We start from the raw sequence: 27,853 nt of genomic DNA, 5'->3' as shown, positions 1-27,853 counted from the left end.
CCAGGGGCCCGGGCTGCCCGGCCCAGGACGGCGCCACCTCCGGCCCCCCTCAGAGCCCGCGGCCCGCGCCGCGTCCGCCACGTGGGCCGGGCCCGCCACCTCCCGAGCCCCTCCGGGGACTCTGGTCGCCGCACCTGGCCCTTCGGGGGCCCGCGGTCGCCGCTCGGCAGCGCTCGAGGACGCGCCCCGGGCCGGGGGGAGGGAAGCCCGGGCGGCCGCCGCCCCCGCGCCGCCAGGACGGCGTTTTCAGGGCCGCGCGTCGTCCCAGGCCGAGGGGCCGCCGGGGCTCGAGGGCAGGATCGATGAGCCAACAAGGAGACGCGGCGGGGTCGTGACTCCGAAATTGAAGAACACGGGGTCAGGCGAAGAGGTCAGCCACGACGGCGGCGCCTGCGGCCTTCTCCTGAGCCCCGAGGGCGCTCGGCTGCCGCCTCCCCGGGCCAAGCTCTGCCCCTTGGGGGCCGGGAGCCCCTGAGGCGGTGACAGCGCCCAACCGCCCCGGCGGACGACGGCCCCGGACCCCGCGGCGCCCCCGCCCGGCACCCACCTTCCCGAGCGCCGCCGCCGGCCGGGCGCCTCCACAGCCCGAGGGCGGCGCGGGCTCCGCGGGCTCCGCACCGGTAGGCTTCGGGCGGGCCGACGGGGTCGAGCGCCGGGTTTAAGAGGGCGGCGGCGGGCGGGCGGGCGGGGCCGCGGGCCGGGACCCGGCGAGGGTGGGGAAGGGACCCGCGGCCCACGCAGGGCCCCGGCCGCTCTCCTCCCCGCCCACCGCAGCCATTGGCCGGCGCGCGCGAGCCTCCCGTCCCCAGGGGGTCGCGCCGGTAGCTCCTCAGCTGCAGCCCCGCCCCGGACCCCTGCCGGGGGCGCTCGGGCTCCGCTAGCCCCCGGGCCCGCCGGCTGAGGGAGGGGGTGGCCGGGGGGCGGCCCGGGGACCGCGGGCGCCCGCACACCCGCCGGCCGAGGCTGGGACTTGGCGTCCGGCCGCGGCCCCTCGGCTCCGAGCTCGCGAGCGCGGAGCCCGGCCGAAGGCGGCGTCACCCCCAAGGGCCGGGGGGACGTTCGTCCCGGGTACCTTGTGGGGAGGCGGCGCCGCCCCTCGGGCTGGGACGCGGCGCCCGGCCCCGACGCTCCCGCGGCCGTCCGGGCCCGGTTAGCGCCGCCGCGGCTGCCCCCGGGGAAGGAGGGCGCCGGGCCTCGGACGCGCGGGGCTCTGGAAGGCACCGTCCAGACGCAGACCCAGACCCGGCGCTCAGGGACCGCATTTTTATTCCCCGCGCCGGCCCTTGAGGGAAAGAAAGGAGCACTTGGGCCCGTTCACATTCCCGGGGAAGCATCCGGGGTGGGGAGAAGCCCCGGTACCGCCGGTGACGGCCTGGGCCGGGCTCCCCGCCGCCCCCGCCGTCGGCGCCCTCACGCCGGCCCGACCCTGAGGGAAGGGAGGCCACGTCCAGGCGGCCGGCGGACAGCGACGCCTCAGCCCGCGGCGCGGCGGTGCCGGAGCAGGCGGTGCTGACCGGTTCCCCCGCCGCACCGAGGTCGGGGGCGGGCGAGCGTTATCTGCTCACCCCGGACGGGTCGGCGAGGAGCTCGGGGTTTCCTTCTCTCCCTCTTGTAAATCTCTACTCAGTCCTGCGGAGAACCTGGCCAGTCGTCCAAGGAGAACCCGACGAAGCTTCCCTCGAGGGACAGCAGGTCTAGGAAGGATCTTGTGCTTTTGGAAAAGCCGAGTAAGTCCTGCGGGCCTCTTGGGGAGGCGTGTCCACCCCAGGACTCCCACCCGCTTCCATTACCCTTACCTTCCTTCCTCCTGGACCTCACCTGTGGGGTTTATTCATTTATTTTTTATTTTTAAAGATTTTTATCCATTCCTTCCTTCCTTCCTTCCTGAGAGACACACACAGAGACACAGGCAGAGGGAGAAGCAGGCTCCATGCAGGGAGCCCGACGTGGGACGCGATCCCGGTCTCCAGGATCACGCCCTGGGCCGAAGGTGGCGCTAAACCGCTGAGCCACCGGGGCTGCCTTTTTTTTTTTTTTTAAATCTGTGGGTTTTTTTTTTTTTTTTTTTAAAGATTTTATTTATTTATTCATGAGAGGGAGAGAGAGAGAGAGAGAGAGAGGCAGAGACACAGGCAGAGGGAGAAGCAGGCTCCATGCAGGAAGCCCGACGTGGGACTTGATCCCGGGTCTCCAGAATCAGGCCCTGGGCTGAAGGCGGCGCTAAACCGCTGAGCCACCTGGGTTGCCCAAACCTGTGGGGTTTAAAGACATGCGCCGACAGTTGGATGGTCTGTGGACTTAGGTCCTTAGGAGGCCATTTTCTTGTGCAGTCGTTCACCGGTTGTGGCTTTATTTTAGCAGAAGCAACGTGAACCTTATCTTCAGGTCTTGTTCTGGAAATAATCTAGAGTTTACAATGATAAAAAAATTAATGACAAGACTTGCTTGTTTAGCATAATCATAAAGTAAAAGTAGCAGTCCCCGACTGTCTCCTATCCCACTCTCTGGAGGCGATACTGATTAATAGTTTGGTTTATTCTTTCTTTCTTTTTAATTCGTTTAGAGATTTGATTTATTTACTCATGAAAGAACCACACAGAGAGAAGCAGAGACACAAGCAGAGGGAGAAGCAGGCTCCATGCAGGGAGCCTGATGTGGGACTCGATCTGGGGACCCCAGGATCACGCCCTGAGCCAAAGGCAGATGCTCAACCGCTGAGCCACCCAGGCATCCCTCTTTTTTTTTTTTTTTTTTAATACATAGTTTTAAATTGTGTTTACATGGGTAGGGTTTGCTTTTTTTTTTTTTTAACAAAATGGGATTATACTTGTGTGCAACTTTTTCTCACTCTTAGTCTTTACTCCTATCCCCTAAGGGATTTATATATATTCCTTATAATGGTTATATAATGCAGAAATTTATTTTATGGATGTAGTTTAGTTTTTCAGCCTCCTCTGGAAAGGTGTTTAAATTGTTGCCAGTTTTTCAGCACTTGAAACAACTTCTGGGAACATTGTTTTTTTTTTTTTTTTTTTTTTTAAATAGGCTCCCAGGAAACTATTATTTTTTTTAAATTTTTATTTATTTATGATAGTCACAGAGAGAGAGAGAGAGAGGCAGAGACACAGGCAGAGGGAGAAGCAGGCTCCATGCACCGGGAGCCCGACGTGGGATTCGATCCGGGGTCTCCAGGATCGCGCCCTGGGCCAAAGGCAGGCGCCAAACCGCTGCGCCACCCAGGGATCCCTGGGAACATTGTTATACAAATACATATTTGTGCTATTGTGCCTGTAGGATAAATACCTAGGTGTGAAAGATCTGGATCCACAGGTATCAACATTGAACGTTTCTTTCTTTTTTTTTTTTTTTTAACATTTCTTTTTTTTTTTTTTTTTTTAGGAAAGTTACCTTTTTATTTATTTTTTTAAATTTTTATTTATTTATGATAGTCACACAGAGAGAGGCAGAGACATAGGCAGAGGGAGAAGCAGGCTCCATGCACCGGGAGCCCGATGTGGGATTCGATCCCGGGTCTCCAGGATCACGCCCTGGGCCAAAGGCAGGCGCTAAACCGCTGCGCCACCCAGGGATCCCTGAACATTTCTTTTAAAGATTTTATTTATTTATTCGTGAGAAACACACAGAAAGAGGCAGAGACCTAAGCATAGGGAGAAACAGACTCTCTGTGGGGAGCACAATGCAGAACCTGAACCCAGGAGCTCAGGATTACAACCTGTGCCAAAGGCAGATGCTCAACCACTGAGCCACTCAGGTGTCCCAACGCTGAACATTTTGATAGGCACTTCAAACCATACTAATTTACACCTCCGTCAATGAGTCCAAGTGCCCTGCTTTTCCACACCCTTACCTTAGAGTAAGTATTGCCAGTCCTTTAAAGCTATCCATCTTGTATGTGAAAAGTGGTATCTTATTTTAATTTGCTTTAATCATTTATCCAATAAACTTCCTGAATATCTCGCTATTGATGTGCGGGGCACCAAGCCAGACACTGGGGAATACAATTGTGAGTCAAGTAGCTCTCTGTCAAGGCCCTGGTCCCCATAACAGTCTTACAAGGAAGATAAATGTTCTTGTGATTACTTGATGAATGTGCAGCTGTGAACTGTGATGGGCGCAAAGAAGAAAACACAAAGCAGCAATGAAGGGGAAGAGGATCATGTCCTGACCTAGGCAGGGAGGACTGTGCCCTATAAGATTGGAAGGATTTGCAGAAGTTAACTAGGCAATGAGAGCAAGTGGTTTTCCAGTTCAAGAGAACACTTGGGGCCGAGGCCCTGAGGCCTGGAGGGTCACTTTACAGGCCTGAAAGGTGTCTGGTATGGAGGAGACAGCTGAGGAAGTCACAGAATCTGCAGAGGCCAGGTCTCTCAAAGGACACTTGTAAGTGTCCTTACTTCCTTACTTGCAAGTCTTTATTAAAGGAATAATAGTCTTTATCATCTATCTATTATCTACCTATCTATCTATCATCTATTTATTGTCAGTCTTTAATAAAAGGAATAGGAAGCTACTGTAGCCATCAGTATACTTCATGCTTAAATAATTTCAACATAAATATCATTAACTGAAGTTCAATATTTGGAGTTTTTTTGTTTTTAAAGCAGAATTTATACATGACAAAATGCAAATATCTTAAGCGTACCATGAGTTTTGGCAGTTGCATGTATCAGTACATCTCTACCCCTTATCCTGGCTGTGTGCTTTTTCTAGGGTGCCTCAAAACATTTCATGGTCGGAGTAAAGACTCTGACAGTATACTGAACAGCACATTCTGTATATTTCCATTTATATGATGTGTGAACACATTCAGATTCCCCTGCAGGGTGTAATTATCTGGAGCTCATTTAGAAGAATTAAAATGGGCCTTAAGGTTTGGGCTCCTGATCCCCTACCTGGTTTTCTTTTGCCTAGAGAATATCAATGTCAGGTGAGAAGTCCTCAGCAACAGCCTCAAAGTTTAGAATGATGACCAGTGTCTGGAATGCCTGGGTGGTTCAGTTGGTTGGGTGTTCTACTTTTGATTTCCATTTGGGTCGTGATCGGGGGGGTCCTGAGAATGAGCCTGTGTCAGGCTCCTTGCTGAGCAAGGAGTTTACTTGTTTCTCTCTCTACCCCTCCCCCTGCTCGTGTGTGTGTGCTCTCTCTGAAATAAATACATAAATCTTAAAAAAAAAAAAAAAAAAAAAAAAGAATGACAACCAGTGTTGGGTCCTTGGAATGGTGGTAGTCTCATCTGCAATCTCAGCAAGTTTTTCTGCAAGAGGCTCTCATTTCTAGGAAGCCATTTTGAGAATACCAGAGAATATCTTCATACAATTTACATCCAGATCTGTCTCCCCACTTTGATACTGGGGCCTTATTTTAGCATTTTGAAATGGTTGCTTTGAAACCCTATAAGTTAGTGGATTTTTGGTTAGCTCCATGGCCCAATACTTTGTAAGGACCCCTTGCTTGGGGTAAATGATTGGACAGGGCATTTCTTTTAGCATCTAGAGTGCCTTAGATACAACTTCTTTGGCAGTATTAAGGTATTGTGAAGTTTCTTGGCCTTGTTAGGAATCCCCACTGAGATGAGACAGCCTCACTGTTTCCAAAGCACCCAGACATCATATGTTACCTCAAGGTATATCTACAGTGTATATTAACTCTCTTTTGTCTAGCCTGTTGGCAGGCTCTAGTGAGGGCAATTAATTCTGCCATCTGGGCTGTAAAGAATCATATTCTTTTTTTTTTTTTTTTTAAACATATTAGTTTCAGAGGTAGAGGTCAGTGATTCATCAGTCTTATGTAATACCAGTGCTCATTACATCCTCCATAATGTTTATCATCCAGTTACCCCATCCCCCCACCCATCAGCAACCCTCAGTTTGTTTCCTATGATTAAGAGTCTTTTATGGCTTGTCTTCCTCTCTGATTTCATCTTGTTTTATTTTTTCTCCCTTTCCCTATGATCCTCTGTTTTGTTTCTTAAATTCCACATGAGTGAGAGCATATGATAGTTGTCTTTCTGATTGACTTATTTCACTTAGCATAACACCTTCCAGTTCCATCCGTCATTGTAAATGGTAAGATTGCATTTTTGATGGCTGAGTTGTATTCCATTATATATACCACATCTTCTTTATCCATTCATCTGTCAGTGGACATCTGGGCTCTTTCTATAGTTTGGCTATTGGGGACGTTGCTGCTATAAACATTGGGGTGCAGGTCCCCTTCTCATAACTATATTTGTATCTTTGGGGTAAATTTTTAGTAGTGCAATTGCTGGGTCATAGGGTAGCTCTATTTTCAACTTTTTGAGGAGCTCCATACTGTTTTCTTTCTTTCTTTTTTTTTTTTTTTCCATACTGTTTTCTAGAGTGGCTATACCAGCTTGCATTCCCACCAGCAGTGTAGGGGGATTCCCCTTTCTCTGCATTCTCGTCAACATCTTTTGTTTCCTGACGTTAATTTTAGCCATTCTGACTGGTGTAAGGTGGTATCTCTGTGGTTTTGAAGAATCATATTCTAAGAGTGACTTAGATAACTCTATGGCATAGCCTGATCATTTACCGTTTCTGTCTGTAGATATGACCCATCAACTATCAGGGTCAAGTGTGGACTGTCCAAAGGCATTTCTAATAAGTCTGCAATGGGGTATGAATGATTCTTATATAAATCCCCAGAAAAATGCATCTTTCCCTACTTTTGTGATGGAAGGAGAATAGCAGGGTTCAAAGGCTAAGGGTGCTGAATAGAAATAGGTATTGGAGAAAGTAATGATATTGCAGAGGATATAAACTGGCTAAGCTAGGAATGTAGTACATTTTCATTAAGTAACAAAGGTTGTACACTTGGGAGACCACTGGGTTCAAGGAGGATTCTAAAACTCATGGTAAATTAGACTGATCAAGGATAGAGGATGGTTGAAGAGCTAGCCCTAGTCAGCAAAATTTATATTCATGCTTGTGTTTCCAGGAGAGGAGCTCTGTCACCAAGGATTTAGTCTGGTCTTTTTTTTATTTTTATTTTTTTTATTTTTTTTATTTTTATTTATGATAGTCACAGATAGAGAGAGAGAGAGGCAGAGACACAGGCAGAGTGAGAAGCAGGCTCCATGCACCGGGAGCCCATTGTGGGATTTGATCCCGGGTCTCCAGGATCGCGCCCTGGGCCAAAGGCAGGCGCCAAACCGCTGCGCCCCCCTGGGATCTCTAGTCTGGTCTTAAAGAAGAAGCTTGGGAATCCCTGGCTGGCTCAGCGGTTTAATGCCTGACTTCGGCCCAGGGTGTGATTCTGGAGTCTCAGGATCGAGTCCCACATCAGGCTCCCTGCATGGAGCCTGCTTCTCCCTCTGTCTGTGTCTCTGCCTCTCTCTCTCTGCGTCTCTCATGAATAAATAAATAAAATCTTTACAAAAAAAAAAAAAAAAGAAGAAGAAGAAGCAATTTCCTGGAAATTGGGAACTCTCTGTCTACAATGTCTTGTGAGACCTAGAATAATTTTTAAGTAGTGAGTCTTGGCAAATTCTGGATGGCCTGTAGTCACCCAGTCAGAGATAAGCAACTTGCCTGAGATAAATCGTGGCCTGGATAATGAACCTCTTGCTAGAGAAAATTACAACTTTTTTTGTCTTTTTGTGCTAGAAGTCAGAAAGTAGATAGAATTTATATTCGTGCTTTTCTAATCTTTAAAACTTAGTAAAAGCTCATCCTACAGTGAAACTTTGAGGTCCTAATTAAGAACTTATGAAAGGTAAGGGACAGTGAATCTCTGAGGCATAGTAATGCATGTATACTATAGGTTCTTCCAAAGACAGGTAAACAGGTATTAATTCAAATTTATTTATTTATTTATTATTATTATTATTTTTTGGTATTAATTCAAATTTAAAGGAACAAACTCTGAAGTACATGCACAGCTGTAAAACTGATGGTTTTGGGTAGGGTTAGGGCAAGAATAGTATTTGGAATTGGCACCACAGAATGTGAGGTATAATTTTATCAATGATAATCTGAGTTGGTGAAAAAAATCTGTATACCCAGTTACTTAATGGTCAGACTAGGAGTGTTATAAGGACTAGTACGAGGTGAAATGAGTTCTTTGTCTTTTATTCCTTTTAGCATGGACTTTAATTCTTCCTTTTCTTCAAGCTTTAAGGACACTATGCAGGCTTGGGTAAAAGTTGGAATGGATCAGTTTAAACCTTGAGGTGCTCAGCCTCAGTAACCGTGAAAATGGTGGTAAATTTTTGGCCCATTAGGACTCTGGTACCTCATAGACGGTGTGTCAGATTTATGTGTTTGGATCGGATTTATGTATTTGTATCCAAAATTAGCTATGATTTGCAGAAGACAGGTACAGTCTTAAGAATTTCATGGAAGAGACCCATACTGTCATCCATAGTGGCCTCACCTATTCACATTCCCACCAACAATACTTGAGGGTTCCCTTTACTCCACTTCCTAACCAACAGTTGTTATTGCTTGTCTTTTTGATTCTAGCCATTCTGACAGGTGATATCTCAGTGTGGTTTTGATTTGCATTTCTCTAATGATGAGTGATGTTGAGCATCTTTTCATGCGTCTGTGGCCATCTATACGGTTTCTTTGGAAAAATGCCCTCTGCCTATTTTTTTAGTCAGATTTTGTGTGTGTACGTGTGTGTGTGGTTAGTTGCTTTAGTTGCTAGGACATCTTAATTTGTCAATTCCATTTCCATAATAAATCTTTCTCTTCATTAAGTTTAAGCTAATGTGATATCACAAGGGAAAATTATGTTTCTAGTGAAAAGACCAAGAGTAACAGCAGCTGGGACATAGAGGATATCAGCGCTATTGGAAAATCCACCACTTAAATTTTCACTGACTCCAAGGGAGAGTGATGAATTTACTTGTAGGGTTATTATTAAAAGTGTAACACATATAACTATCAGAAAATAGTGAGTGTGGCCCGGAATTGTGACAATTCTTCTTATGAGTTTTAAGGAAAGAATTGGAAGTTGAGTGCTACCATTTCTCTTGAAACTCTCTCATTGTATATTAGATTTTTCCTTGCCAAGAATGGGAATGTTGGTTTTCCAGCATCCTTTTTGTTCATAGTAGCAGCAAGTATCCTTATCCATGCACATTTTTTGGAAGGCATAAAAAATATCTAGGGCCATCCCATTGTTTACTTAGAAAAACCATTAATTTGTTTATGGTCTAACTCTGTTTTTGTTCTACAACTCTCTCAAAATGTTTGGAAGATGCTATAGATCTATTAGAGGAGTAATTTCTTTTCTTTCTTTCTTTATTCCTTTTTTTTTTTTTTGAAGATTTTATTTATTCATGAGAGACAGACAGAGAGAGAGAGAGAGAGAGGCAGAGATACAGGCAGAAGGAGAAGCAGGCTCCACATAGGGAGCCCGATGCAGGACTTGATTCTGGCACTCCAGGATCATGCTCTGGGCCGAAGGCAGGCACTAAACCGCTGAGCCGCCCACGGCTCTCATTACTCTCAGAGGAGTAATTTCTTACGCCAGCCTTCAAATAATCAAATCCTTGATTTCTGGCTTACAAGGGTTCATAAGAAATGAGGATAATATGATCTTCACATTATTGATCTACTCCAGATTGTTATCTGAAGTCGATTTTAAAATCATCAATGAATTTGCTCTTTAAAAAAAATTGGATTAATGTCCAGTTAATGTTGACTCGAAATAAAATAGATATTGTTTCGGGTAAGGATTGTATCACATTTTGTGCTTTCTTTTTTTTTTTTTTAATATTTTTTTCTTTATTTATGATAGTCACACAGAGAGGGAGAGAGGCAGAGACACAGGCAGAGAGAGAAGCAGGCTCCATGCACCGGGAGCCCGAGGTGGGATTCGATCCCGGGTCTCCAGGATCGCGCCCTGGGCCAAAGGCAGGCGCCAAACCGCTGCGCCACCCAGGGATCCCCATTTTGTGCTTTCTTTAGTTCTTGTTCTTTTTGATGAATTTCAGGAATACATAGTTTCCCAAGTTCTTCTTTTTTCAAAATTTATGTATTATTATTATTCCTCCAATTCCATTATTATTATTTTATTTTTAATAGATTTTATTTATTTATTTGACAGAGAAATAGAGAGAGCCAGAGAGCACAAGGTGGGGAGGAGTAGAGGGAGAGGGAAAAGCGACCTTCTGCTGAGCAGGAAGTTCAATGCAGGACTCTATCCCAGGATCCTGAGATCATGACCTGAACCAAAGGCCGATGCTTAGCCAACTGAGCCATCCAGGTGCCCACCATTATTATTATTATTATTATTTTTAAGATTTTTAAAATTTATTTATTCATAGAGACACAGAGAAAGAGAGAGAGAAAGGCAGAGACACAGGCAGAGGGAGAAGCAGGCTCCATTCCGGGAGCCTGACGTGGGACTCGATCCCAGGTCTCCAGGATCACACTCTGGGCTGCAGGTGGCGCTAAACCGCTGTGCCACGGAGGCTGCCCTCATTATTATTATTTTTTAAGTAGAGTCCTAATGTGGGGCTTATAGTCAAGATTCTGAAATTAAAAGTCACGTTAAGACTCTGGCTCTACCAGCCAAGCCAGGCAGGCATCCCCCAGTCTTCTGACACTTTGAAGAAGGAGTTGTGGCTCTGAAGGACTTATTAATACTTGTACTAGTTCATGTAGGTGAGGGAGACTGGGATCACAGCTTCCCTGTACTGATTGAAGGTTCTTTATAGTGGTCATAAAAGGCTGACAATCAAATATTAAATTAAGTAAGTAATTAAATTTGCTAACCCTGCTTTGCCCCTTTAAGGTGCTCCTAAGGTGGACAATTTTGGTCATACCAAAAGTTCCTCAAAGTGGCCAATTGGTAAATTGTGTCATTTTGTAAATACACACAGGCATTTGGATTAAAATTGGGGTATACAGGAGTGCCTGGCTGGCTTAGTCAGTGGAGCATGTGACTCTTGATCCTGGGGTCATGGGTTCAAGCCCCACGTTGGGCACAGAGCTTACTTAAAAATAAATAAAATAAAATGAGAGTATACATATGAAACAGATGTTGGGCCTCACAGAGGTATGGGCTTGGACGGAGATGACCCCATAAAAATTTATCATGATCAGTCAGATGCTGCCTGTGAACCTGACCTTAGCCCCCAGTCAGAGGTTGGCTATCTCTGACCAGAGACCAAACAACTGCAGCCCCTGCTAATTCAAGATTTTGGAAAAAAATTTTTTCACCTAAAGCAATTCTTAGGGATATGAAGATAGTTAGAGGAATAATAGACTTTACAAGCTTTTTAGATGGTTACTCAAGGCAAATTTCATTTGACTTGAGACAAAGACCTTAAACTTTTCAGTCTTAATAACATGGACTTATTTGTAGTCTGCTCATTCAGTATTCAATAATTATATTAAATGTACATAGTTGAAAGACTCCAGGGGTGTCTGGCTGGCTCAGTTGGTGGAGTATGTGACTTTTGATCTTGACGTTGTGAATTCAAGCCCCATATTGGGTGTAGATTTTATTTTATTTTACTTAAAAATAAAATCTTTAAAAAAGAAGAAAGACCCCAATTAAGAGGCAAAGGTTTTCAGATTGGACTTAAAAATAACAAGACAAGGGATGCCTGGGTGGCTCAGCGGTTGAGCATCTGCCTTTGGCTCAGGGCATGATCCCGGAGTCCTGGGATCAAGTCCAGCATCTGGATCCCTGCATGGAGACGGCTTCTCCCTCTGTCTGCCTCTCTCTGTGTGTCTTTCATGAATAAATAAATAAAAACATAAAAACAAAAACAAAAAACAAGACAAGATCCAACCATATGTTATCCAACTGACTGTTGAGAACTGAAAATTCTGAGATTTCATCTTACTTGCAAGTTACCAAGGTAGTCTGCCACAGTTTCATGGTGGCTGGTGGAAGACACTAGAATTCTGGATCAGAAATGAGGGTGGTTTATTACTCACAGTAATAGCCAGATTACAAATATTTTTGTACCAGTTCCCCAAGTCCCAATTCCTTAGGGCAAAGCAGGAGGGTGAAGTGACTCCAGTGCACACAGTATGCTCCATAACAGGAGTAGAGGAGATTGGACTCTAAAAATGTGCAGTGAGTATGCCTGCCCTTTGCTCTGTCTTCTGGGACACTAAGCAAACCTGCTCTTTGCTTTGGAGAGGCACCCTGTCACCATCTTCCAAGATTGTTTGCTATCCAAACATACTTGAAAACATAGTTCAGAGAGGATAGTCTGCTTTGCTCTTAAGATGTGCAGAGAGGGGGATCCCTGGGTGGCGCAGCGGTTTGGCGCCTGCCTTTGGCCCAGGGCGCGATCCTGGAGACCCGGGATCGAATCCCACGTCGGGCTCCCGGTGCATGGAGCCTGCTTCTCCCTCTGCCTGTGTCTCTGCCTCTCTCTCTCTCTCTCTGTGACTATCATAAATAAATAAAAACTTAAAAAAAAAAAAAAGATGTGCAGAGAGAACAAATGGAGAATTGTCTCTTGACATCCACTTTTTGGGAGTCTGCTGCTTCATGGGGTTATGTGAGGTCTTTGGTTTCCAGAGAGGAAATAAATTGGTTGAAAGAAAGAAGAAGGAAGAAAAAAAAAATAATAATAATAAAAAAGAAGAAGTACAAATACTTAACTCAGGTACCATCTTCCCAGAATCTACTTCATTGAATTTTCTCAAATATCATTTTAAAATTTTGCAACTTTTCTATAAAGTAGATAAGGAGAAGAAAATGTCTGTTTATGATTTATAAATTTCATCAATTTTCTTGTCTTTTTTTTTAAGATTTATTCATGAGAGACACAGAGAGAGAGGCAGAGACACGGGCAGAGGGAGAAGCAGGCTCCATGCAGGGAGCCCAAGGTGGGACTTGATCCTGGGACCGCAGGATCACGCCCTGGGCCGAAGGCAGGTGCTCAACTGCTAAGCCACCCAGGCATCCCACTTGTCTTATTTTCAATGAGTAACCTATTCTTCTTTCTCAGTGCCTGTGTTTTTTTCTTTTTAAAAATATCTTGTACTCTTTAATGAGAAAAATGTTTATAATGCTTACAACTCTGAAAAGTTAGTTTCCAGGACCCCTGGGTGACTCAGCTGTTGAGCACCTGCCTTTGGGCCAGGGCATGATCCTGGAGTCCCAGGATCCAGTCCCACATTGGGCTCCCTGCATGAAGCCTGCTTCTTTCTCTGCCTATGTCTCTGCCTCTCTCTTTGTGTCTCTCATAAATAAATAAATGAAATCTTTTAAAAAAAATGAATAGTTTCCTTCTCCCTTCTTCTAGTCTACCTCTAATACTTTATTTTTGGAAATGTTCTGCTATGGAACACCCTCTCTTAATTTGGCTTTAGTTTGTCCTCTGTCTTGGGAATGCAAGACACGTGAATTTTTCTTAGAGAAAGTATATAAAAAAACCCAGCAGTTGTAAACCATTTCTCTGGTTTTCATTACTTTTTGAAATGTCAATAATTTGTAACATATACAGTAGATTACTCCTATGTATAGAATTTTTACCCCCCCCCAAAAAAAAAGAATTTTTACCCCAAAGACCAAGATTCCCCCCAACCCTGCCCCATTCAAATGTATATACTCTTTAGAGATAAAGGAGGTTTTCATGGGATATTCTGACATTAGACATTAAAAATTTAAATACTTGAGGGATAGTTATATGTGGTCATTTAATCTTGAGTCTTCTAAACTATTATCTGTATCCTAAATTATAAACCTCCCATTCATTAGAACAGAGCCATTTCATTTCTGGATTAGAAGTGTTTAGAGATATTTCTTTTTAGAGGATGTTTCAATAAAAAATATTCAAGTTAATATTTTACCTTAATTAAAATCACTGGTATAAAACAAACCAAAAACAGCCACAATAAGCAGCCATCTTTTTTTAAAAAGATTTTATTTATTTATTCATGAAAGACACAGAGAGAAAGAGGCAGAGATATAGGCAGAAGGAGAAGCAGACTCCATGCAGGGAGCCTGATGTGGGACTCGATCCCGGGACTCCAGGATTACAATGTGAGCCGAAGTTAGATGCTCAACCACTGAGCCACCCAGGCGCCCCAGTAAGCAGCTATCTTTGTTGAAAATCCTGTCTATCTGGGACCAATCAGGACAGACAAACCTTATAGTGATTTGAATACTGAAAGCCTAATATAAAGGATTATTGGGGATCCTGGCTGGTTCAGTCGATTAAGCATGTGACTCTTGATCTCAGGGTTGTGAGTTCAAGTCCTACATTGGGTATAGAGCTTAAAAAAAAAGTAAAAGAAAATTATTATCTGTAGTAGAGGATTGGAGAGACTAGGGAATGATGAATAAGATGAGAAGTTCAGAAATATAGGAATAGCAGATGTATAATAGTGAATATAGTATTATATAACACTGTATCTTTTAGCCACCCCACACCCTATAAGCTGAGATGTGGATCTTGTTGGACAAATGGCTACTGAATGCCAGATGAGTTGCTATGGTGCCATACTAGTAGAACTTGCTGGAAATCGACCCTCTAGGATGCTGGGGGTTGTTTATAGGAAGATGTCTCACAGGAGACACTCTGCTATAAAACCACCTGAGGGTTGGACGCTTGGGTGGCTCAGTGGTTGAGTGTCTGCTTTTTGGGCTCAGGTCATGATCCCAGGGTCCTGGGATAGAGTCCTGAATCAGCCTCCTTGCAGAGAGTCTGCTTCTCCCTTTGCCTATGTCTCTGCCCCTTTCTGTGTCTCTCGTGAGTAAATAAATAAAATCTTAAAAAAAAAAAAAAGCATCTAAGGAGTTTGCTGAAGAAGCTGCCAGCGCAGGAGAAGCCATGCACCTCCCGGATCTGCAAAATTCCTTCCTCCTGTGATGACTTTCCAGCGTCCTCTCCTTTTTAAAATTTATTTATTTATTTATTTATTTATTTATTTATTTATTTATTTATTTATTTATTTGACTCAGAGGGAGGGGGAGTAGAAGCAGGGGATGTGGCAGGCAGAGGGAGAGTGAGAAGCAGGCTCCCCACTGAGTAGGGAGCTAATGCAGGGCTCCATCGCAGGACCCTGAGATCTTGTCCTGATGAAGGCAGACACTTAACCACCTGAGCTACCCAGGTGTCCCTCCAGTGCCCTCTTCTTCTTCTTCTTCTTTTTTTTTTTTTTCAGATTTTGGATTTTTTTTTTAAATTTTTTATTTATTTATGATAGTCACACAGAGAGAGAGAGAGAGGCAGAGACATAGGCAGAGGGAGAAGCAGGCTCCATGCACCGGGAGCCCGACGTGGGATTTGATCCCGGGTCTCCAGGATCGCGCCCTGGGCCAAAGGCAGGGCGCCAAACCGCTGCGCCACCCAGGGATCCCCAGTGCCCTCTTCTGATAAAGCTTCAGTGCCAGCTATCTAAAGAGGTCAGATTCATTTCATTTTTTTTAAAAGATTTTATTTATTTATTCATGAGAGACATAGACAGAGGCAGAGACATAGGCAGAGGTAGAGGGAGAAGCAGGCTCCCCACCGAGTAGGGAGCCTGATGCATGATTAGATTCCAGGACCCGGGACCACGACCTGAACCAAAGGTAGACGCTCAACCATGGAGCTACCCAGGTGCCCCCTCAGATTCGTTTTCATACAGCAAGCACGCCAATGGCCTGAATTTGGGTCAAGAGGAAATAAGTCAATAACTGGCATAAAGTACAACAGGTCAATAAATCCAGACACAAATCTAGTCTTATTTTCCTTGTTTTTAAAATGATGGTGCTGGGGTAATTTAGATCTGAAATTCCTTTTGATTCTAATATTTCACTATTATTTTTACACCAGGTAAGTGCTGAACTCCTCCTCCCTTCCATTCTGTCCTCTTATTACTTTAGCTGTGCCTGTCTCTAGAGTGCTTGGGGTTAGTTCAGCTGTGAAGACTGTCACCTATGCTGGAATGAAGGGCTCAAGTGTGGGCTAGCTGCTTCTGTCCCTTTTCTAAGTCTGCTCATCTACGGGAGGAGCCTGGAAGGCAGGCCTTTTGTCTAGCAGGGTATTTGAATGCCTGGAGAATCCCTATCTTTTCTCTCCAAACATGGTCCCAGGAGGCTTCTCTACCAGTGAAGAGGCTCCTAGAATTTCATTCCTTACCTGGATTATATCTCTCAACTACCAGAATCTCAGTGCTGCCCCTTTGGAAACCTTAAATGCCACCATTTCCATGAAACCTTCTAGTGCACAGTAGATACTCTGATTCCCTATAATATTTTATTTATTTAATTTTAAAAAAAGGGTTTATTTATTTATTTGAGAGAGGGCTGGGGAGGAGGGGAGCAGGGGCAGAGGGACAGAGAATCTCAAGCATACTCCACATTGAGTGTAGAGCCTGATGATGGGCTCAATCCCATGACCCTGAGATCACAACTTGAACCCAAAGCTAGAGTCAGATGCTCAACTGAATGGGCCATCCAGGCACCCCGAGTCCTATAATATTTTAAATTGTCTTCACTTGGGGGTACAATGATTGATTGATTGATTTTTAAAGATTTTATTCATTTATTCATGAGAGACACAGGCAGAGGGAGAAGCAGGCTTCCTGCAGGGAACCCGGTGTGGGACTTGATCTGGGGACTCTGGGATGGATCATGTCCTGAGCCAAAGGCAGATGGTCAACCACTGAGCCACCCAGGTGTCCAAGGGGTACAATGATTTAAAGGCTATTTGCTTATGTCTCTGTCTTCCGAGTAGACTATGAGCACATTCATAGTGATGTATTAAATCAATATTTATTTTGTGTCTTAGCTAAGGAATAAATTACACTGGCTGCTTATCATTTTCTTCCCTTCATTTGCCTCTGCACACCCCACTGACCTCTTTCCTTTCCTCCTCTTAGCCAAAACTGCTTCTGCTCTTTTTCACAATCACATGCTCGAAGCCAATCTACCCAGCGGTATTTATTTATTTATTTATTTATTTATTTATTTATTTATTTATTTATGAGAGAGCAGGAGAGGGAGAGGGACAAGAAGCAGGCTCCCCACTGAGTAGGGAGCCTGATGGGGGGCTCGATCCCGGGACCCTGGGATCATTACCTGAGCTGAAGGCAACCACTTCAGCTGAGCCACCCATGTGCTCCCAGAAATGGGCTTTTCACTGTTGTAGCCACAGTATGCTATTTTCTCAAGAGGCCCCCTGTCAGAAGCAGAAACAGAAGTGAGCTTCAAGTCACTAACACGCACCGAATGCCTACACAATAACTGAACATGTCTTTGCCTAACAATCTGCCCATGAACACGAGTGCAATTCAGCACTCACTGCCCTACAAATCCTGCATGGACATGCAGTGCCCATCCACATGCTGGAGCCTTTGGTTTCTGAGGCCAGACCACAGAGCAGTGTGCATTGTGACAGAGCCCCAGACTACACAATGGCAAATCAGGGTGGATGTTTTGGCCCATATTCCAGTAATTTTGAGTCTTGGGGACTTCTGGAAAGTCAAGGGAACAGTGAAGGAGGGTAAACAGAGGCTAATTTGCTATTTAGCATCACAGATTCTGAAAAACAAAGAGCATTAAAGGGAGTCAGTGTGCTGGTGGGCACTGGACATACAAGGGAACTCCGAAGGAGTAGATGAATTCAGGGGTCATCGTCTAGACTGCAAGGTCACTCATTACCCAGTGATCAGAGTTTTGCTTTGTTCTAAGAGAGCAAATAGATTCAGCGTGATTGGTCGTCATGCCCCTCTGCTGTCTCCAGGTTCCATAGTCCAGGAACGAGTGCAGTAGAATGACCACAATGCTGCATTTCTGCCTTGTCCACCAGTTACTCGTCCCATGTGGCCTGCTACACAGTGTGCAGGATGGATGGCCTGGGTCCTACCTGTCTCCTGGCACTCACGTTGTTAGCTCCTATTACACTGTGTGTGCACTTCAGAAATGTATACACATTGAAGTGAAATAAGTCATCTCTAGGGCAGTTTAGAAAAGGATGGGAAACGCTTGCTTTTTAGGTAGGATCATTTTCTGTATCTGTGTTTTGTTTTCAAATTCCTCTTGGGGGGGATCCCTGGGTGGCTCAGCGGTTTAGCGCCGCCTTCAGCCCAGGGCGTGATCCTGGAGACCCGGGATCGAGTTCCACGTCGGGCTCCCTGCTTGGAGCCTGCTTCTCCCTCTGCTTGTGTCTCTGCCTTTCTCTCTCTCTGTCTCTCATGAATAAATAAATAAAAATCTTAAAAATTTTTTTTTTCTCTTGGGTTATTCAGACCAAACAGGGACTGTTAGCAGAGCTTCCCTCTGCTGGAGAAACCATTGACAAGAGAGTGTGTTAGCCTGAGGGTAGGTGCAGGGGTGTCTCTTTGAAAAGGCAAGTAGATAGTACAGGGCAGGAGGAGGAAATGGTCAGTTTTTGGGAACAAAAATAACAGATTAAATTTTGAAAAGCAAACATTCAGGATTATCTATGATCCTGAGCGAGCTTTTGAGAAGCAGCAAATACAGTAGCTACTACTCCCTCTTCTGGTAGGCATCGCCATAGTGTTGTCTTAGGGTTTGGGGCCCCCCAGTGGGGGAACCATCAGGCCTTTTCTGCACAAGGCTTGTGTGTGTGCATTTCTGATAATAAAAGTAGTTCATTGTCATTCTAGTATATTTACAAAGGTGAGAAAGAGTTGAAGAAAAAAGTTATCTATATTTGGCTCTTTTTAAAATGTCTCTCACACTAGGAAACATAAGGAAAAATTATACTAGTTTATATTGGTGCAAATACTCTTATATGGTTGGTGACAGAATAAATTATGCTGCATGCTTTCAGGAAATCTTTCCTAAGGCAGATAATCTGAAATATAGAAATTTGTGAGCACAAAAATGACTTTGGTACTATTCATACTATTGAAAAATTAGAAATGACTCAAGTCAAGGGGCTATTATGCAGACTATTAAACTTGTATAAGCTGCCTTTTACTGACATGAGAAAATGCTTATTTAAAATAAGAAAAGTGAGGGGCTCCTAGGTGGCTCAGTCTGTTAAATATCTGCCTTGGGCTCAGGTCATGATCTCAGGGTCTAAAGATCAAGTCCCATGTCAGGCTCCCTGCTCAGCAGGGAGTCTGCTTCTCCTTCTGCCTCTGCCACTGCCCCTGCTCATTTTCTCTCTCTCTCTCTCTCTCTCTCTCTCTCTCTCTCTCTCGTCAAATAAATAAATAAATAAATCTTTAAAAAAAATGGGATACACAAGTTTGATTCACCATAGACCCAGCTTTGTTTTTATTTTTTTATTTTTTTTTAAGATTTTATTTATTTATTCATGAGAGATACAGAGAGAGAGAAGCAAAGACAGAGACACAGGCAGAGGGAGAAGCAGGCTCCTCTCAGAGAGCCTGACGCAGGACTCCATCCCAGGACTTCAGGATCAGGCCCTGGGCCAAAGGCTGCGCTCAACCACTGAGCCACCCACAAGCCCTCAGCTTTGTTTTTATTTTTTTAAATTTTTTATTTAGGATAGTCACACAGAGAGAGAGAGAGAGGCAGACACACAGGCAGAAGGAGAAGCAGGCTCCATGCACCGGGAGCCCGGCAAGGGATTCGATCCCGGGTCTCCAGGATCGCGCCCTGGGCCAAAGGCAGGCGCCAAACCGCTGCGCCACCCAGGGATCCCTGAGCTTTGTTTTTAAAATGCATATGATGACTACAAGAAAACATCAAAAAAGGAGTGTCTCAGGTGAATTAAAAGTAACATCCTCTTTCTACTTTTCTTTTATAAATGCAATTTGTTTACTGTGGACATCTGGAGAATATAGAAAACTTGTAGTGAAGAAAAAAAATCCCTCTCTCTATGGAGAAACTACTGTCACTATTCTGGGCTATTTCTTTCCAGAATTTTAATGTCAAATATTTATTTATATTGAAGCTTGGTTTCTAGCAGTGTGAAAGCTTTTGCATCTGTTTCTTCTTGTGGATAAAATTTAGATAATTTTGGCAAATTAAAAAATCCCATTGAAACACAAGTTGAAATTAAGCCTATAAATTAGTTGTGAAAAACTAATGGACATTCTCATTCTAATGTCCTCTACTTAAATCTTCTTTTATGTTCCTTAGGAAAATAAAATTATACATTTTTTTGTAAGATTATCTTTAGGAACTTTATAATTAAAAAAAAATGGTATTGTGAATGTCAATTTTGTATTTCCTATATTCTTCTTACTTATTAGTGGTATTTTTTTTATTAGTGGTATTAATGATTGCTTACTCAATTCATATATGTTTCTCATTCCGAACTGTCTTATGAATTCTTATAGGTTTCTATTGATTCTGTGGGATTTCCTAGATAACTAATCTATATGTGATGGTCATTTTATTCCCTCCTTTCCAGTGGTTATGTGGCTCCCACATTCCTTGTCCTTGTGCTCCCACTTTAGAAAGATGTAGCAGAGCTTCCGGGCCGGCTCCTCATGCCTCCATGATTCTGGTAACACTCCCAAGTTTGTGCCAAGTGGCCCTGCTCTTTAACCATAGCTCTTTAGTGATCTGATCCGTGGTAGTCCAAAATCTTTTTCTCTCTGAGTACTTTTGAAATTGGGACAAAGAACTCAGAAATTGGGGCATTGCCACCAAATCATTGTAACGGGGAGAAAGTCAAAAAACTCTTGTTGAGGTAGCCCCAGCTGTCCTGGCTCCTTCATTTTTTTTGAGTTCGAGTTGCTCAACTGCTTTATTCTCTTAAAGCTCATTGCTGTTTCTTTTCTCTCTCTTTCTCTTGTGTGTGCGTGTGTTAACTGGATTGTTCCAACTGTTGCCATCAAAAGAAAACACTAGTGTTAAAATCAACTGAAACCTGATGGTGAGTTTTCATGCAACATAACACGTCTCAATTTAAATATTCCTTTTCCTTGGAACTCAGAAGGTTCAAGGCATTGTTCCAGCTCCAACAGCACAGCTTTCACAGCCCCAGGTTCCAGAGGACCATACTGGCGCTGTTTCAGAGCCCACACCCACTCAGATAGTTTTGCCTTCCTAACTCCCAGACAGCTCAGACCTCCAGGGCTGGCCACTGCAGACTTCCTGGAGTGGCCCTTGACCTTTTTAATGTACATTTGACTCAGGCAAAGGATCTATGAGCCTTATCTACAGGTGACATATTTAGAGTTGTCACAATTTGACATCCCCATTCCTACTGGAATTCTACTGACAATTTTATTTGTCAATTATACCTCAGTAAAGCTGGAAAAAAAAATATAATTGGAAAAGAATGCCTTAAAAAAAGAAGAGAATGCACTTGCCAAATCATTGGCTGCATTCCTGTGCCTGATGTCTTGTCCATCTGCTACAGCCGCAATACCACGTCCAGCACAGTGGCTGCAATAAAAATTTAAAGTAGTTAAATCTGTGGTCGTCTGTGGTCGCTCTCCAGGCTGCATCACGAGGGGCCTGTCGAATTACAGGACCACTGTCCTGCGTCCTTCAGGTTTTTTTTTTTTTTTTAATTTTATTTATGATAGTCACACAGAAAGAGAGAGAGAGGCAGAGACATAGGCAGAGGGAGAAGCAGGCTCCATGCACCGGGAGCCCAATGTGGGATTCGATCCCGGTTCTCCAGGATCGCACCCTGGGCCAAAGGCAGGCGCTAAACCGCTGCACCACTCAGGGATCCCTTTTTTTTTTTTTTTTTAATCTTCAGGTCTTATTAATAGCAGTGTTCATCTCCATAATCCATCCCCATCCCAAAGCAATATTGTTTTTGAATTGTCTTAGTGGGAGGGCAGTTTTGCAGCATCCATTTGGCTTTCTCCCTAGGCCAGTTATCCAATGGGGGTCGTTCCACCTTGTCAAGTATATTATTTGCTGTTGTACACATGGAGGCTGGGGAAACACCCACTTAGTGGGCCCATGGAACCAATGGGCTGCCTGTGAGTGGGACTTCATTTAGCCAGGACTCTATTGATTCCTTGGCCTCTTACAGGGGCTCAGGATGATGTTTGTTTTCAGGTATTTGTGTCGACTCAGATCCTGTGTCAATGGTCCTCCAGTGACTGCTCGTTCCCTTTCTCCCAGTGTATAGTCACCTGTAGCTCCCTTAGAGAAAGACTGAGGAATGGCCATGGTATGCATACTTGCCATAGTCTTGCAGGGTTCTTACTCCTAAGGACTTGGTCACCTCTTCAGTCACTGCATTTTGGATTTCTGAGTTGGTTCAGGTCTGAGAACTGAACAAATTTTTTGAGGAGCCTGCATTCAGGCCATTGCTCCTTCATTCTTTCCTTTTTGACTACAGATGTTTAGCCAATAATAGTTCTTGGTAGAGAAGAGTGGGTTGCCTCTGCAAACCCAGAAGGTTCAGGGGACTTCGAAGTCAGGAGCAACCATCTACATATTTCCACCCATGTTTTGGGGTCCCAGGTTTTCCCAACCAGGGCCATGTCTGTTGCATAACTAACCCGCCTTAGTTGAGCATTTTTTTTTAAATTCTTTTTTTTTTCTTTTAAATTTTTATTTATTTATGATAGTCACAGAGAGAGAGAGGCAGAGACACAGGCAGAGGGAGAAGCAGGCTCCATGCACCGGGAGCCCGATGTGGGATTCGATCCCGGGTCTCCAGGATCGCGCCCTGGGCCAAAGGCAGGCGCCAAACCGCTGCGCCACCCAGGGATCCCTTAGTTGAGCATTTAAACCTTAACAATGGGGACTTTAGCCTGCCACTCAGCTGTCTGCTGCTCCACTGCAGGAGAGAGGAGCGTCCTTGGGTGCTGCCACAGGGGCCCTGTGGGCTCATAGTTAGTGTTAATTATTCTTTAACAGCCCTCAGCCTCATTGTCGTCCTGCCGGGCATCAACCCATCCTGGCATCATCAGCCTTCTCCACTTGTCTTTATGGGCTTTCTCCGCCCTGTGTCTTTCAAATGTCCTGCATCATCCCACCTGCTACAGCGTTCCCCTTCACATTTCCTAGGTCCCCACCAGTGAAACCCTTAACAACTGAGTCATCACCTTGTGCCAGGGACTATCTGTGCCATACTTACTGACCAAGATGACATTCTCTTCCACCGGCCTCAAGTGAGCCAGGCCCAATTCCCATCTTAACTATCTGCTTTCTTGGTTCATTTGTGTTAGTCTGCAGCCTCCAAGAAGCAGTTGCCAAAATAAGATTAGATGGGATTTGTTAGGTGACATGCCTGTGAGGGAAGGTAGGGGGATTCCAGGGCAGGCTAGAAGAGCTGTGTGACCAGGAAGGTTAGGTGAAAGTCCTGGAGTGCAGTGCAATTCTAATATAGCATGGCAAAGCCGATATAGTGTTCTAGAAGCCAGATCGGAGCAGTTCCAGCTCCCAAGGGTGGCCTGTCTTACTCCGACTCGCTCTGTCATTGGCTGGGAGTTGCCTGTGGGAAGTGTGCAGTAAGCCAGGCCCTCAGGTGACCACGTTGCCCTGCACAGGAGATCTGAGGGACATGCATGTTCAAATCAGTGTTTCCTTAGGAATACTGTGATCCCATGGGATGCCTGGGTGGCTCAGCGGCTGAGGGTCTGCCTTTGGCTCAGGGCATGATCCTGAAGTTCCATATCGGGCTCCCGGCATGGAGCCTGCCTCTCCCTCTGCCTATATCTCTGCCTCTCTCTTTCTCTCTCATGAATAAATAAAATCTTAAAAAAAAAAAAAGGAATACCATGATCCTTAGCTATGCACTCATGTTTTACAAGGAGGCAGTAAAAAATGGAAGCTCAGTGTATGTGAGCAGGATTGTCATTTGTGGGCTTTACTATAAGGTGACACTGTTTTTTTCCTGGGGAAACCACAGATGTTAGTAGCTGTAGATTTTTCCTTTGTGGCTGCTAGATTTTAGGTGACCAGACTGGACAGTGTTTAGGAAACTAATATGGTGAAGAGGGATTGACATTTTTTTTTTTAAGATTTTATTTATTTATTCACAAGAGACACAGAGAGTCAGAGACATAGGCAGAGGGAGGAGAAGCATGCTCCATGCTGGGAGCCCGATGTGAGACTCAATCCCAGGGCTCCAGAATCACGCCCTGAGCGAAGGCAGATGCTTAACCGCTGAGCCACCCAGGCATTCCGTTATTGACGTTTTATTTACTTATTTTAAAAGATTTAATTTATTCATGAGAGACACACAGAGAGGCAGAGACACAGGCAGAGGGAGAAGCAGGCTCCATGCAGGGAGCCCAATGTGGGACTCAAACCCTGGTCTCCAGGATCACGCCCTGGGCTGAAGGCGGCGCTAAACTGCTGAGCCACCGGGGCTGCCCCGTTATTGACATTTTATTTATTTTATTTTTTATTTATTTTTCCGTTATTGACATTAAAAAAATATTTTATTTGAGAGAAAGAGACAGTGCACAAGTGGGGGCAGGGGCAGAGGGAAAGGAACAAGTGGACTCCCCAACGCAGGGCTATGTGGGGCTATGCAGGGTTATGGGTGGGGCGGGAGGCTCAATCCCAGGACCCTGAGATCATGACCTGAGCTGAAGTTAGACAACCGACTGAGCCACCCAGGCTCCACAAGAGAGATTAACATTCTAACTGCAGATCTCACTTAATACCGTTTTCAGTATGACACCATCCCCCAACTGTTCTCTTAAACTTTTCTGCACAATATAATTTCATTCTTCTGTCCAGGTTGGGGAAGTCGTTTGCTTGGAGCAGAGAAGCACATCTGCCAGCTTCTTGACCAGGCTTCTCAAACCCGCATCGGAGGAACCTAATTCCTGAGCCACTGAGAAGTTCCGTGGTGCAACTTTGCTTGCTTTTTCGCATCACTCATGGCTAGCTTAGCATTCAGCTTTCTTAGGTCTACAAATGAGTTGTCGCTCGTAACTGCTTTCAGCTTCTAAACCTTTCCTGCTGTTGTTTTGGCTCCTATCATCCTTGTCCTTCTGGGTTTATGCCTTTGTATATAACAGTCTTTACTGTTTTAGTGGGATTTTGTAGTTTTTTCTTCCAAAATTTAAAAATTCTAGTTAGTTAACATATAGTGTATTAGTTTCAGGAGTAAGATTTAGTGATTCATCACTTAGACCTAAAACCCAGTGCTCATCGTAACAAGTGCTCTCCTTAATACCCATCACTCATTTAGCTCACTTCCCACCTAAGTCCCTCCACCAACCTGGTTTGTTCTTTAAGAGTCTCTTATGGTTTGCTTTCCTCTCTCTTTTTCTTCTTAGTGGGATTTTTTAGAGAGACCTGAAGTTATGGGTTTAATCCTCTATTTTTATTTTTATTTTTTTAAAAGGCTTTATATATTTATTCATGAGAGACAGAGAGAGAGGCAGAGACAGAGGCAGAGTCAGAAGCAGGCTCCATGCAGGGAGCCTGATCCAGGACTCGATCCTGGGACTCCAGGATCAGTCCCTGAGCCGAAGTCAGATGCTCAACTGCTGAGCCACCCAGGCAGGCATCCCTAATCCTCCATTTTTAATTGATCTCTTCAAGAGCCTATTAACTGGTTTTCTTCACACAGAAGCCAGTCTATTAAAAACATAGATTAGATCATGTTACTCCCTTGCTGAAACTCTCAAATGGTTTCCCAATACACGTAGAATAAATTCCAAATTCCTTGCCTTGGCCTGTAGCATCTTATATGATCTTGCCCCTGGCTACTTCTCAGGCCTTGTATCTTACTGCATGTCCATCAGTTAGTTACTTTCTCCAGCCACACTGGCCTTCTTACTGTCCTTGGATATCAGAGCTGGTTTCTGTCTCTAACTTTTGCATTTGCTGTTTGTTTTACTGGAACATTCTTCCCCTGAGTCTTATCTGCTATGCTTCCTCACTTTCTTATCTCTGACCAAATGATTAAGGGGTAAATTTATCAAAAGGAGATATAGCCATTTTATACACACACACACACGCACACACACACAGGTATGTTTATATGTATGTATATCTATCGAATACAATGTTTCAAAATGCAAAAGCAACGGTGATAAAGGAAGAGACAATCATAGTTGGAGACCTTAATACCTCTTACTGATAGAAAACTAGATAAAAAATTAAGAACTGGGATCCCTGGGTGGCGCAGTGGTTTGGCGCCTGCCTTTGGCCCAGGGCGCGATCCTGGAGACCCGGGATCAAATCCCACATCGGGCTCCTGGTGCATGGAGCCTGCTTCTCCCTCTGCCTATGTCTCTGCCTCTCTCTCTCTCTCTGTGACTATCATAAATAAATAAAAAAAAAATTAAAAAAAAAATTAAGAACTACCTTCAGGCTGTTGACATGGTTGAAACTAAAAGGATGAATAAAGACACTGAATGTTAAATGAATTGTTTTTTAAAAATATTTTATTTAAGTTCAATTTGCCAACATATAACACCCAGTACTCATCCCATCAAGTGCCCTTAGTACCCTACAACCCAGTTACCCCATCCTCCTCCCATTCCGCAACGCTTTGTTTCCCAGAGTTAGGAGTTTCTCATGGTTTGTCTTCCTAATATTTCCCCACTGAGTTTCCCTCTTTTCCCTTTCACTATTAATGGATTCAGTTTTAAGGGGCCTATATTAATAACAAAGACAATAAGACAAGGAAGATTATGAGAGAAAATGGGTCATTATAAAATGATAAAATAGTCTGTTCATCTTGGAGAAATGTACATGCTCCTAAAAACATCACTTTTGGCTAACAATAAGCAAAAAGTGACAGGAGAAAGAAAAACCCAAAGCTGTAATTGGAGATTTTAACTAATAGGATAAATAGACAAAATGTAGAGGATGCTGCTAAAAGCAGTAAACAGAGAATTTATAACCTTGAAATACATATATTAATAACGAATAAAGGCTGGAAATTATTCATACAATCCCAATCAGAAAAGGAAAAAAAAACCCATTAAAACAAATGCAAAGCACAAGGTAGGAAAGAAGAAAAAGGTTTGAATATGGCATAAGTAGTCTAAAACAAAGGATATCTTGGAGGATGCCCTGGATTTAAGAGGACTTTGATCAGTTTGCCAAATTTAGCCATATGGCTTTGGTGATGAGCATTACCCAAAATTCAAAGAAGATACACCAGTTCCTCACACTGAAACATTTGCTTTGGATGCCAAAAGATTATATTTCCACTAAAGTTCATTGGAAGTGTTTATGGCTATTAATTTTTTTGCTAAATGGAGGGGAAAAGGTTAACTCATTTAGTTTGCACTTTGTTGATTACGAGTGATACTGAACATCTTTGAATATTTAGTAGCCATTTTTCACTTTCATAATGTTCATATTCTTTGCTCATTTTTTAAAAAAGATTTTATTTATTCATTCATGAGATACAGTGAGAGAGAGAGAGAGAGAGAGAGGCAGAGACACAGGCAGAGGGAGAAGCAGGCTCCGTGCAGGGAGCCTGATGTGGGACTCGATCCTGGGTCTCCAGGATCATGTCCAGGGCTGAAGGTGGCACTAAACTGCTGAGCCACCCAGGCTGCCCTCTTTGCTCATTTCTAATTTTCCTCACTTATTTTTATAAACTTTGTTTTTAACATCATGTTGTTGCACATTGTTTGCTGTCTTCAGTTTGTTAGAATATTAAATTTTTATAAATTTATTTTGCCTTTTTTTTTCTTGCCTTTTAAAGAATGCCTATCAGTTTCCAACCATGTAATCCCAAATGTGGCCAATTGTCTCAAAACTCTTTTTTGGAATGGGTTCCTACTAATCTGATTAGAAATGCCATCTCAAAAAAAAAAAAAAAAAAAAAGAAAGAAAGAAAGAAATGCCATCTCTGGGATCCCTGGGTGGCGCAGCGGTTTAGCGCCTGCCTTTGGGCCAGGGCGCGATCCTGGAGACCCGGGATCGAATCCCACGTCAGGCTCCCAGTGCATGGAGCCTGCTTCTCCCTCTGCCTGTGTCTCTGCCTCTCTATCATAAATAAATAAAAAATTAAAAAAAAAAAGAAATGCCATCTCTATATTGAATTTATATATATACC

General features: G+C 44.2%; 1 protein-coding gene and 1 long non-coding RNA gene across 8 annotated transcripts in view; one reads left to right on the top strand and one right to left on the bottom strand.

Moving 5' to 3' along the window:
- Positions 1-714, bottom strand: part of PRDM14 (PR/SET domain 14) — a 185,188-nt gene extending 184,474 nt beyond the window's left edge. For 4 of the 6 annotated variants that reach the window (XR_012020065.1, XR_012020066.1, XR_012020067.1 and 1 more), the window contains exon 1: positions 548-676. The gene's annotated coding sequence lies outside the window, so the exon portion shown is untranslated. Of the gene's footprint in view, positions 1-547 lie in introns of all 6 variants that reach the window. The other 2 variants (XM_072804319.1, XM_072804320.1) reach the window with 2 other exon arrangements.
- On the top strand, positions 30-27,853 carry LOC140620290 (uncharacterized). 2 transcript variants are annotated; one of them, XR_012020069.1, is made up of 4 exons: positions 30-370; positions 1,628-1,727; positions 20,739-20,773; positions 24,562-27,853. It is a non-coding gene; the product is annotated as an uncharacterized lncRNA (long non-coding RNA). The 2 variants fall into 2 exon arrangements; XR_012020068.1 differs by having other exon boundaries at positions 37-620.

Source organism: Canis lupus, chromosome 28, assembly GCF_048164855.1.
Source record: "Canis lupus baileyi chromosome 28, mCanLup2.hap1, whole genome shotgun sequence".
Classification (NCBI taxonomy): Eukaryota; Metazoa; Chordata; class Mammalia; order Carnivora; family Canidae; genus Canis; species Canis lupus.
The sequence above is the reverse complement of the archived record's forward strand: the minus strand, read 5'-3'. Positions and strand labels throughout refer to the sequence as shown.